Genomic DNA, 10,916 nt, shown 5'->3' on the forward strand with positions numbered 1-10,916 from the left:
CTTCTAGTCTTAAACTAAGGTCTTTTCAGAACCCTTTCTATCCATCCAAGTCTATAGCTTTGTAGATAAAAATATATCATACGTGTGTATTTGTGTGCTGCTATTCCCTAGTTGTCCACACAGTTCTCTATTTCACGTACATGTGATTAGGTGCCATGCAGTGGGTTCCACAGTCTTCTTCGTGACAACCAAAGGAAGCACCGTTTGGTGCTGCACCAGCCTCGTGATTGCTGTTATGTTCAGGCCCACCCTGCAGCCACCATGTCAGTCCATCCTGTCGAGGGGCTTCTTTTCCCTGCCCCTGTACTTTATCAAGCATGATGTCCTTTTTCAGGGACTCTTCTCTCCTAAGAACATGTCCAAAGGCCATGAGACAGTCTTACCATCTTCGCTTCAAAGGATGATTCTGGCTGTACTCCTTGCTAAACAGATTTGTTTGTTCTTTTGGCAGTCAGTGGTATTTTCAGTGTTCCTCACCAGTACCATAATTCAGACGCATTAATTCTTCAGTCTTAGTCAGTGTCCAACTTTGATAATGCATATGAGGCCATTGAAAATACCACGGCACACAGTAGTCCTCAGAGTAACATCCTTGCTCTACAATGCTTTAAAGAGGGCTCATCAAAAATCGTATCATTGTGTGCTTACCTTCCCCATACAAAAGCTGAAGACAAATGGGTGCATAAGCAAATGTAGTGAAGAAAGCTGATGATGCCTGGCTATCAAAAGATATAGCATCTGGAGTCTTGAAGATAAACAAGCGGCCATCTAGCTCAGAAGTAACAAAGCCCACGTGGAAGAAATACACCAGCCTGTGTGATCACAAGGTGTCAAAGGGATGAGTTGTTGAAGGGACAAGGTATCAGGCATCGAAGAACAAAAAAAATCATTGTGATCCAGGGGGAATGAAGATTGGGGACCCAAGACCCATCTGTAGGCAACTGGACATCCCCTTACAGAAGGGTCACAGGGTGGAGATGAACCAATCGGTGCAGTGTAGTAACAATGAAACACAACTTTCCTCTAGTTCCGAAATGCTTACCCCTCTGCCCCGCCCGTGCCGCCCCACCCCCACCCCCCACACTATCATGATCCCAATTCTACCTTACAAATCTGGCTAGACCAGATGATGTACACTGGTACAGACAGGAACTGGAAACAGGAAATCCAGGACAGATGATCCCTTCAAGACTAGTAGTGAGAGTGGTGATACCAGGAAGGTGGGGTGGAAAGAAGGAACCGATTACAAGGATCTACATATAAACTCCTCCCTGGGGGATGGACAACTGTTGGGAGCCGGTGGCCATGAAGGCCTTAGCCTCAGCCACGAGCCGAAGTTGGCTGCTTCCTGGTTGTTAAGTGTGTCTTTCATTTGCTAAATCTGTGGGAACTGGCCCTGCCTAAATTCCTGCCTCGCGTTCCTAGCTAAGGGCTCTGTAGCAGGGGCAGTTGTAAAGTTGACCTTTTCACCCATTGGTTAATAATGCCAGGCGCTCATTGGACTAAGATGGACTTTGCTTTTACACCTGATGGACCTTAATCTGCATGCAGGACGTCTTTGAGAACTAGCGCGCGCCCTTTTACCTACAGCTGATTGGTTTACGTTCTTACGCTTCATTAATGTACCTGTTGGATTGGATGCTGTGTCGCACACCTTATTAAAATATGCACCTCCCAGTTCCCCCTTTTTTATACCCCAGCTTTGCCCAAATAAATGAGCTTGATCAGAGTTTTGTCTTGCTCCGCGTCCCCGTGTCTTTTTTTCTCCATCCAGGTTCGTCTTTCCCCGCAGGGCCTTGCTCGTGCGTCCCGCAGGCCGGGACACAACAGACAACAGAAAAGTGGGTGAAGGGAGATGTTGGACAGTATAAGATATGACAAAATAATAATTTATAAATTATCAAGGGTTCATGAGAGGGGAGAGCAGGGAGGGAGGGAAAAAAATGAGCTGATACCAAGGGCTCAAGCAGAAAGCAAATGTTTTGAGAATGATGACAACAAATGTATAAATGTGCTTGACACAATGGATGTATGTATGGATTGTGATGAGTTGTATGAGCCCCCAATAAAATGCTTAAAGAAAGAGGGCTCATCTAGCAGATTTACCCAATGCAGTGCATTGTTTGATTTCTTCACTGCCCCCATGAGTATTGATTGTGGATCCAAGCAAAATTAAATCCTGATGTCAGTCTTTTCTGTTTTATCATGATGCTACCCATTGGTCCAATTGTGCGGATTTGGGTCTTTACATTGAGTTGTAATCCACACTGAAGGCTGCAATTCTTGATCTTCATCAGCAAGTGCTTCAAGTTCTCATCACTTTCAGCAAGGAAGGTTACTGTCATCTGCATATCACAAGTGGTTAATAAGCTTTCCTCCAATCTTGATGCTTTGTTCTTCATATAATCCAGCTTCTTTGATTATTTACTCAGCATACAGATTGAATAAGTATGGTGAGAGGATACAACCCTAACGCAGCACCTTTCCTGATTTTAAACCATGCAGTATTCCCTTGTTCTGTTCGCATAACTGTCTCTTGATCCATGTACATGTTTCCCAGGAGCACAAAGAAATGTTCTGGAATTCCCATTCTTAAGCCTATCCATTGTTATGATCCACATAGTCGAATGCCTTGGCAGAGTCAATAAAACACAAGGGAGTGTCTTTCTTGTATTCTCTGCTTTGAGCCAAGATCCATCTGACATCAGTGTGGTAGTAACATAATTTCTTATCAACTTGAAGTGTAGTGGTGGAGTCTAGCCTGTCAATCAGGTCACAGCCTGATCCTGCTTCCTAGTGGGTGTAACCTCCTAACAAGGGTCCTGGGAACCTCCCCACCGCTCTCTGCCTTTGTGTTCTTGTTGACACCACATGGAGACCTGCTCTAGTCCTGGACATGCATCCACTGCCTTTGAATCCACAGACTGCACTGACTGGCCAGTGATGTTCCTGCATTCTGCAACATTGCATGTGGCTTTGTGAGTCTAAAGACGGACTTAGGGACTATTACCGGACTTAGGGACTTGAGTTAGACTGGGCTGGGATGTTTCATCGATACATAATTCTTGATATAAAGCTCTCTCATACACACAAATGAGTGTCCTTGGATTTCTCTAGTCAACCGGGCCTAACACAATCAGCAATGATGTCCCTTGTTCCATGTCCTCATCTGAAACTGGCCTGAATCTCTGGCAGCTCCCTGGCAGCGTACTGCTGCAGCCATTATTAGGTGATTTTTAGCAACGCTGTACTTATATGTGATAACAATGACAATGTTCCATAGTTTGAGCATTCTGTTGGGTCACTTTTTTTGGAATGGGTACAAATATGGATCTCTTCCAGTCAGTTGTTCAAGTAGCTGTCTTCCAAATTTCCTGGCATAGATGAATAAGTGTATCCAGTGCTTCACCAGCTTGTTGAAACATCTCAATTGGTATTCCATCAGATTCCTGGAGCCTTATTTTGGGTGAATGCTTTCAGTGCAGCTGGACGTCTTTAATACCATTGGTTCTTGCTCATATGCTACCTCCTGAAATGGCTGAATGTCGACTAATTCTTTTAAGTACAGCGACTCAATTCTTTCTTCTTCTTTTGATGCTACCTGCATCATTTAATATTTTGCTCATTAAAAATACCCACTGCCATTCTGATGCTAATTTCGCAAATCAGGCTGGTCTCTGGGCCCCTCCTGTCTCCATTTCTTTCATTCCCCTCCCCCCCCATTTTCATTGTTTTTTTTTAAGGACAAGTCTAAGTGTCATCCACCTGCCCCCTACCCCCAAATCAAAACAAAAACCCGTGAACCTCTCTTTTTGTTGCCTTTCTGCCGACCACACTGTACCTTGCTAACTTCCGGCCGGCCTCTCTTGTAAAATCAAGCCGTTGTTTGATGGTACATCATCTCACGCTTCTGCCACTTCTAATAAATTATGTCCGTAGCTTCATCCAAAAAAAAAAAAAAATACCCACTGCCATTGAGTCAATGCCGACTCATAACAACCTTATAGGACGGGGTAGACCTGCCCTGAGAGTTTCCCACACTAAACTCTAGGGCAGCGGTTCTCAACCTTTGGGGGTCGAACAACCCTTTCACAGGGGTCACCCGATACATAACAGTAGCAAAATTACAGCGATGAAGTAGCAACGAAAATAATTTCATGGTGGGGGGGGGGTGTCACCACGACATGAGGGACTGTATAAAAGGGTTGCAGCATAAGGAAGGTTGAGAACTGCTGCTCTGGAGGAAAGACCCTCACTTGTTCCTGTGGACTGGCCGGTGGTTTTGAAGTGCTGACTTTGCAGTTGGCAGCGTAATCAGCCCCTACACCACCAGGGCTCCTATTTTGCCCATTGCTTCCATTTGTAACTAGAGGCTTGAATTTTGAATGTGACATTGATTTCTCACTCCTTTTCGTTCAGTAATAATAGCTATGTATTTTAAGTTGAGCTTATACTTCCCTATGTACAAATGTCAATTGCTGCAGTTCACTGTGGTTGTGGCCCTCCCAGCTCTTCTAACAGGCTTACACTCTTGTTTTGACAGGCCTCGAGCCTCACTCCAGAAACCTCTTTGCTCCCGGGTGGCATGTTTTTCAAGTACAGTGAATGGCAAGTTTGTCGGGCCTCTCCTTCCCTCTACTTTTGTCTGCATTAGCCACGGCTGTAAATTCTGAAGGCCTCGATACATTACTCAGGTTCCAGCAGCAAAGTGAAGCAAAATACTTCCTTTCATCATTACAGTAACTGGTAGTAAAAGGGAGCCAGACAAGTAGGCTTAAAATACTATCTTGGACTAAATAGGTAATTCCTTCACACTGGAAAGTTTGCTCTGATTTAAGGATATTTGTAACCACGATAGAAAGAAAGTATATTTGAACAGGCCCACACAGTTGAATGCCTTTGCATAGTCAATAAAACACAAGTAAACATTTTTTTCTGGTATTCTCTGCTTTCAGCCAAGATCCTTCTAACATCAGTAATGATGTTCCTCAATCTCAGTCTTCTTCTGAATCTATCTTGAATTTCAGGCAGGTACCTATCAATGTATTGCCACAGCCATTTTAAAATTATCTTCAGCAAAGTTTTATGTGTGTAATAATAATAAAACTGTCTCCTAATGTTCACATTCTGTTGGGTTACCTTTCTTTGGAATGAACACAGATATGGATCTCTTCCAGTATCTTGGCCAAGCTGTCTTTCAAATTCATTGATGTACACTAAGGAGAACTTATGATGCTACGTCAATGTTTTGAAGCATTTCAATTGGTTTTTCTGTCCATTACTAGGGTCTTGTTTTTCACTGGGGTCTTCAGTGAAGTTTGGACTTCTTCCCTCAACACCATCTGTTTTTGATCATGTGCTGCCACTCATTGCAGTTTGCTGTACTGTGTTGGTTTGTGTGTTGCTGTGATACTGTATGCTATGCCCTGATATTTTGAAATGCCTGCAGGGACACCAATGATGAACAGGTTTCAGGGGGAGCTTCCAAATTAAGACAAACCAGGAAGAAGAGGTGGTCCACTTCTGAGGGACAGCTACTGAAATCCTTATGAATTATCAGAGGAATATTGTTGGACATGGTGCTAGAAGTTGGGCTCCTCAGGTTGGAAGGCATTCAAAATACCACAAGAACTGCCTCCTCAATGTAGAGTTGACTTTAATAACATGGACTGAATAAAGCTTTTGAGACATTCATTTGTTGGGGGGGACAGAACTCAAAATGAGAGGAAACTGCTGCAAACATCCATTAAGAACTGGACCATGTAAAAAGTGTAAATCGAGGAAAATTGGAAATTATGAAAAATGAAATAAAGATTGTTATTCTATGCATTAGTGAGCTGCAACAGACCCGTGTGAGACATTTCGAATTGGACAATCATAATGTTTACTATGCCAGGAAAGTCACTCAAGAGGAAAGGCACCACATTCATTGTCAGAAAGAACATTCTAAGATCTGTCTTGAATTACAATGTCGTCTGTGATGTGATAATATCTGTATACCAACAAGGAAGACCAACTAATGTAACTATTATTCAAATTTACACATCAACCTCAAATGCCAGTGATGAAGAATTCTACCAGTTTCTTCAGTCTGAAATTGATCAAACATGCAATCCAGGTGCATTGATAATTCTTGGTTATTGGAATGCAAAACTTGGAAACAAAGAAGAAGAAATAGTTATCAGAAATGATGGCCCTGGTGATAGAATCGAAGCTGGAGATCACATGATAGAATTTTACAAGATAAACGACTCCTTCATTGCAAATTCTTTTCAACAACGATACATGACGATACATGTGGACTTTGCCAGATGAAATATGCAGGAATCAGTGGGAAGAGAAGGAGAAGCTCAGTATCGGCAGCCAAAACAAGGTCAAAGGATGATTGTGAAACACACTTCCACTGCTCATATGCAAGTTCAGGTTGAAGTTGGAGAAAATTAGAACAAGTCCATGAGAGCCAAAATACAACCTTGAGTCTATCCAACCTGGATTCAGAGAGCATCACAAGAACAGATAGGACACATTGAACCATAATGGCAGGAAAATAATGTGTGGAATGACACCTAGAAGAACATCATACATCAAGAATGCAAAAGTAATTAAAAAGACAGTAAAGTCCAAAGTGGATTTCAACAGATACTGTGAAACTTACACTTCAATATAGATTAGCTAAAGTGGATGGGATTGTTACCACGAGAAACCAGTCCCTGGAAAAGGAGATCATGTTTGATAAAGTGGGAAGGTAATGAAAAAGAGGTACATATTTGAAGAGATGGATTGACACAGTGGCTGTAACAAAGGGCCCAAACATAAGAACAATAGTGAGGATCATGCAGGTCAGGACAGTGTTTGCTTCTGTTATACACAGAGGCACTATCAGAATCAACTTGGCAGCACCTAATGATGACAACAAAGTGATTGGAAGAAATTATGATGTAAAAGAGTTGAGCAGAAAACTTAGGCGGTTTGAGAAGACAAAGTACTATAATGAAATGTGCAAAGACCTGGAGTTAGAAAGTCAAAGGGAAGAGTACACTAAGCATATCTCAAGAAGAAAAACTCCAATCTTGAGTTGAAATATTGAAGGATTTTATGAGCAACATATTGAACAATGGAAGAAGCATAATAAAAAGATGGAAGAAATACAGTTAGTATACCAAAAAAGAATTGGTCAACATTCAATTATTTTAAGAGATAGCACCTGAGATAGTTTATTGTGCCAGCCTGGCCGGTAAACACAAGTGGGATTAACTGAAGGGCAGAGAGATAAATAGCTTGGTGAGCCTCACCTTTCTTGTTTCTCGTTCTTTGATCATCAGACCAGCGTGTGGCTGCCTTGCTTGTTCTGTGCCTCAATTTACAGGCTACACTACCTGTGGGACGCCTAGCCTGTGAACTGTGTCGCTGTAAGTTGAGGTCCCTTTAAGACATCTCTGGAGCTGGGGACTGGCGGTTGGTGACCTGGCTGACAGTTGGTGACCTGCCTTGTGATTGGCTGCTGTGCTGAGATAGCCTAGCTCTCTCTATATATAGAGGAAGACCTGGCAGCAGACTAGACTTGAAGGACTGCTAGTGTCTCACAACTCTCTCTCACGGGAGTGAGTTGCACTGAGCCTTTTGTACTGCTTTATAATTTAACTGTTCATTTCTTGTATTATATATTTATCTATATATAATTTAATAGTTCATTTCTTGTGTTATATATCTAATTATCTTTATAAATAAATATATTAAATTATCAGCAATTTGGTTTTCTCTCTCTAGAGAAGTCTGTCTAACACAGCACCTAATTTCCTTGGGACAGCTCTGATTGTTAGAGCTTTATGGCAAGGTTTTAGTGTGTGAGTGGAAACCAAGAACTGCAACCCTGTAAAAATGGAGAATTGTGCTATTGTAATATTAATGAACTAATCATATACGCCTACTCCATACTATGGAGCGCATCTTCAATCGTGTTACCTCCTCATTTGGATTATACTAGGGTCCTTTACGATGGGGTTTCACTAAGTGAATTTTCATATATTAAACTGGAACGTGCTTTCCATTTGTCTCATCTAGAAGCACATACACAAAATTTTAATTATTCTCATATATCCCAATATTCAATACAGAAATTTGTTTTGAGCCCTGATAGGGCAATGGTTAAGCTCTCAGCTTTTAACTTAACGGTAAGCTGTTTGAATCCACCCAGAGAGAAAGACCAGATGACCTGCTTCTAGACAGACTGCAGCCATGCAAAGTCTACAGGGCAGGTCTAGTCTATGCCACAGGGCCACGTAACAACCAAAACAGCATGAAGAAGCCCTTTATGTAGCAAAAGGGGAATGATTGCCAAGACAGATACATAATTAAACAACTATCAAACAAAATAAAGCCATAGAACAGTATGTAAGAGGGGGTGGGGGCTGGGAGGGAAAAAAAGAACATACTGCTTTGCACGTATGTGTACAGTATCGCGAGAGGAATACAGAAGAGCTAGCAATCGTGCAGCCTCCGGTGAGCCAGAGAGAGTCAGGAGATCGGGACTAGAGGTTTCACTCATTACCTTCTGTGTACCTGTTGGCCGTTTTCTAGCATTCAAATGGATTATCTCTTTAAAAATACAGTGAGCTACAGTAGTAAACTGTCAAAGCCAAGACTTGGATGGTGAAGAGATAGGCTAAGCGGAACTGAAGATTAAAGACAGACTCTGAATGCCCCCAAAATACATTGTGCACAGCCCCAGCTCCTGGGCCTGCCAAATTTGTTCTCTCCATCTGGACCTGAGACCCTAACTACAAACATGCTGTGTACCGGATCCTTGGTCAGGCGAGGAAGCACCCGGGTTTGATCACTCTCTCCGTATTTAGAAGCTGGAAGTATGGAGCGCACTGTATGTCATGCATCTGGCACTGTCTAACCCAGATGTCCGTTGAGACAGAAAGAACAACTCAGAGCCACAGAATAAACTGGGGCCCAAAGAATAATATACGTTTTTTGTAGTGAATAGGAGTTACAGCAAACTGACTTCCAAATGAAATGTTTTCCCAGAAAGCTGCTTAGAATGAAGATCTTCCAGAAGTTATCTGCACAATTTTTCTACTTAACCAGGATATTGCTATTCCTTAAATGCACAAAATCATGTTGGGGTTTACACTGAATAATTAAACATCTGAAATTTGGAAAAAAAAAAAAAAAAGGAATAAAGAGCGAGAGACAGAGACTCAGAGCATCAAGGAAGGGCAGCAGCAAGGCCTGGTAAAGAGGCATCGTTCTCAGCCGATGAGGAAAAGGAGGTTAAGGCGGACATTGCAAGCAGCGGGAAAAGGGAAGTTTAATTGTTAGAGGAGGAGTACAGGAAGGTGGGGAGGTGGCACTTACATCCGGATTTCCTCATCGCCTGTGCTTAGCTTAATGACTCGGATGTAGAAAGCGACACAGAAAGTTTGGTGGGATGGCTATTAATACAGAGCAAGTCTGGGGACCAACAGGGGGCACATGCACAGCACGCAGAAGTTTACAGTGGTTATTCAAGCAGGGCAGGCAGAAAAAGTCCTCATCTAGAGCTACTCGGCAGGTGGGGACTCCAATCAAAGAGTTTGGGAATAAGGAAGGTAGAGACCTCTGAGCCGAAGGGCGGGCCAGAGCTGGTGGCAACACCTGAGACAATGAGGCCAAGATTAGGTTGAACCAGTGCCTTCCCAAACAAAAACAAACAACAAATGAGGCACTGACACGCATTTCAAAAGCTACTATAAAATAACAGAAGCAAAAGTGTTTACAGAAAGAGAAATATTGCAGTGTAGATTTAGATGTTTAGGTTGTGACAATCGCGAACAAAATTTTGTGGCCATTTAAAACCAATCTCAGATCTTCAGGATCTACTGAAGATATCTGTCAGATGCCTGGCAATGTACAGAACACACATTCCCGCCTTCCTGGAAGGATAGGTTTAGAATGGCTCTTGGGACATCATTGTTTGGTCCTACAGGGGTTTCCACATTATAACTTCTGGATATACTAGCCAGTCATTTATGTAATATCAAAAGATGGCTTTCATTAAAAAAAAAAGTCAATAGAAAGATGAAGGAAAGAAAATGTTAATGAAATGTTCTTTAAGTTTTAGAGGCAGGACTGGCCAAGTGTCCCTTTTCAAAGGTTGCACGGTACCATCAAACATCACAGGAAATCAATGGTCTTATCCCAAATTCCTCATTCAACTTAGCAAGCAAACTGTCACTGTTCTCATCCCTGTCACTGTTAGGCCAATCCGGGTGTTAATCACCTCCTCCTGGGTCCATAGATAAAACCAAAAAACAAACTCACAGCCACCCGATAGGGCTAGGTGGAACTCCCGGGTTGAGTTCCCAAATTGTAATCGAAGTAGAAACGTGTGTAGAAAGCCCGGTCTTTCTTCAGCGGAGCGACTGATGGAGTAGAAAGCCCGGTCTTTCTTCAGCGGAGCTACTGGTGGTTTCGATCTGCTGACCTTGTGGATCCCAGCCCAGAGCGTAACCACTACCCACCCACCAAGGCTCCTTGGTTAGACAAAGGGCGCTAAAAGCTGTCCATCGACCTGTTCTAGAAGTGTGAAGGGACTTCCAAGAGCCCACGAGAAAATCCCATTTTCCCAACTATTTTGAAGCCCTCTCGTGTTTCCTCTGGCATTCAGAAGAGACACGAGCTGGACCTCCTGGCCTGTGGGTGCAGCCGCGGGGCATCCTGCGAGCGACGTCCCCTGAGCGTTGAGAGAGCGGCTCCCTGCTGCAGGTCCCTGTGGAGACTGCAGGTCCTGGAGACGGCAGCTTATTCGACTATTATCTGTCCCTAGAAAGAGTGCAATGGGAAAAAAAAACATACGCACACACACGCGTGGGCCGCGGCGGGGGCGAGCCTGACCCCAGCACGGGCGCGTGTGCTCGGGGCGCGCAGCG

Source organism: Echinops telfairi, unplaced genomic scaffold (genome assembly GCF_000313985.2).
Source record: "Echinops telfairi isolate 266 unplaced genomic scaffold, ASM31398v2 ScPeMD7_3533;HRSCAF=4204_0, whole genome shotgun sequence".
In the NCBI taxonomy this organism is placed as follows: Eukaryota; Metazoa; Chordata; class Mammalia; order Afrosoricida; family Tenrecidae; genus Echinops; species Echinops telfairi.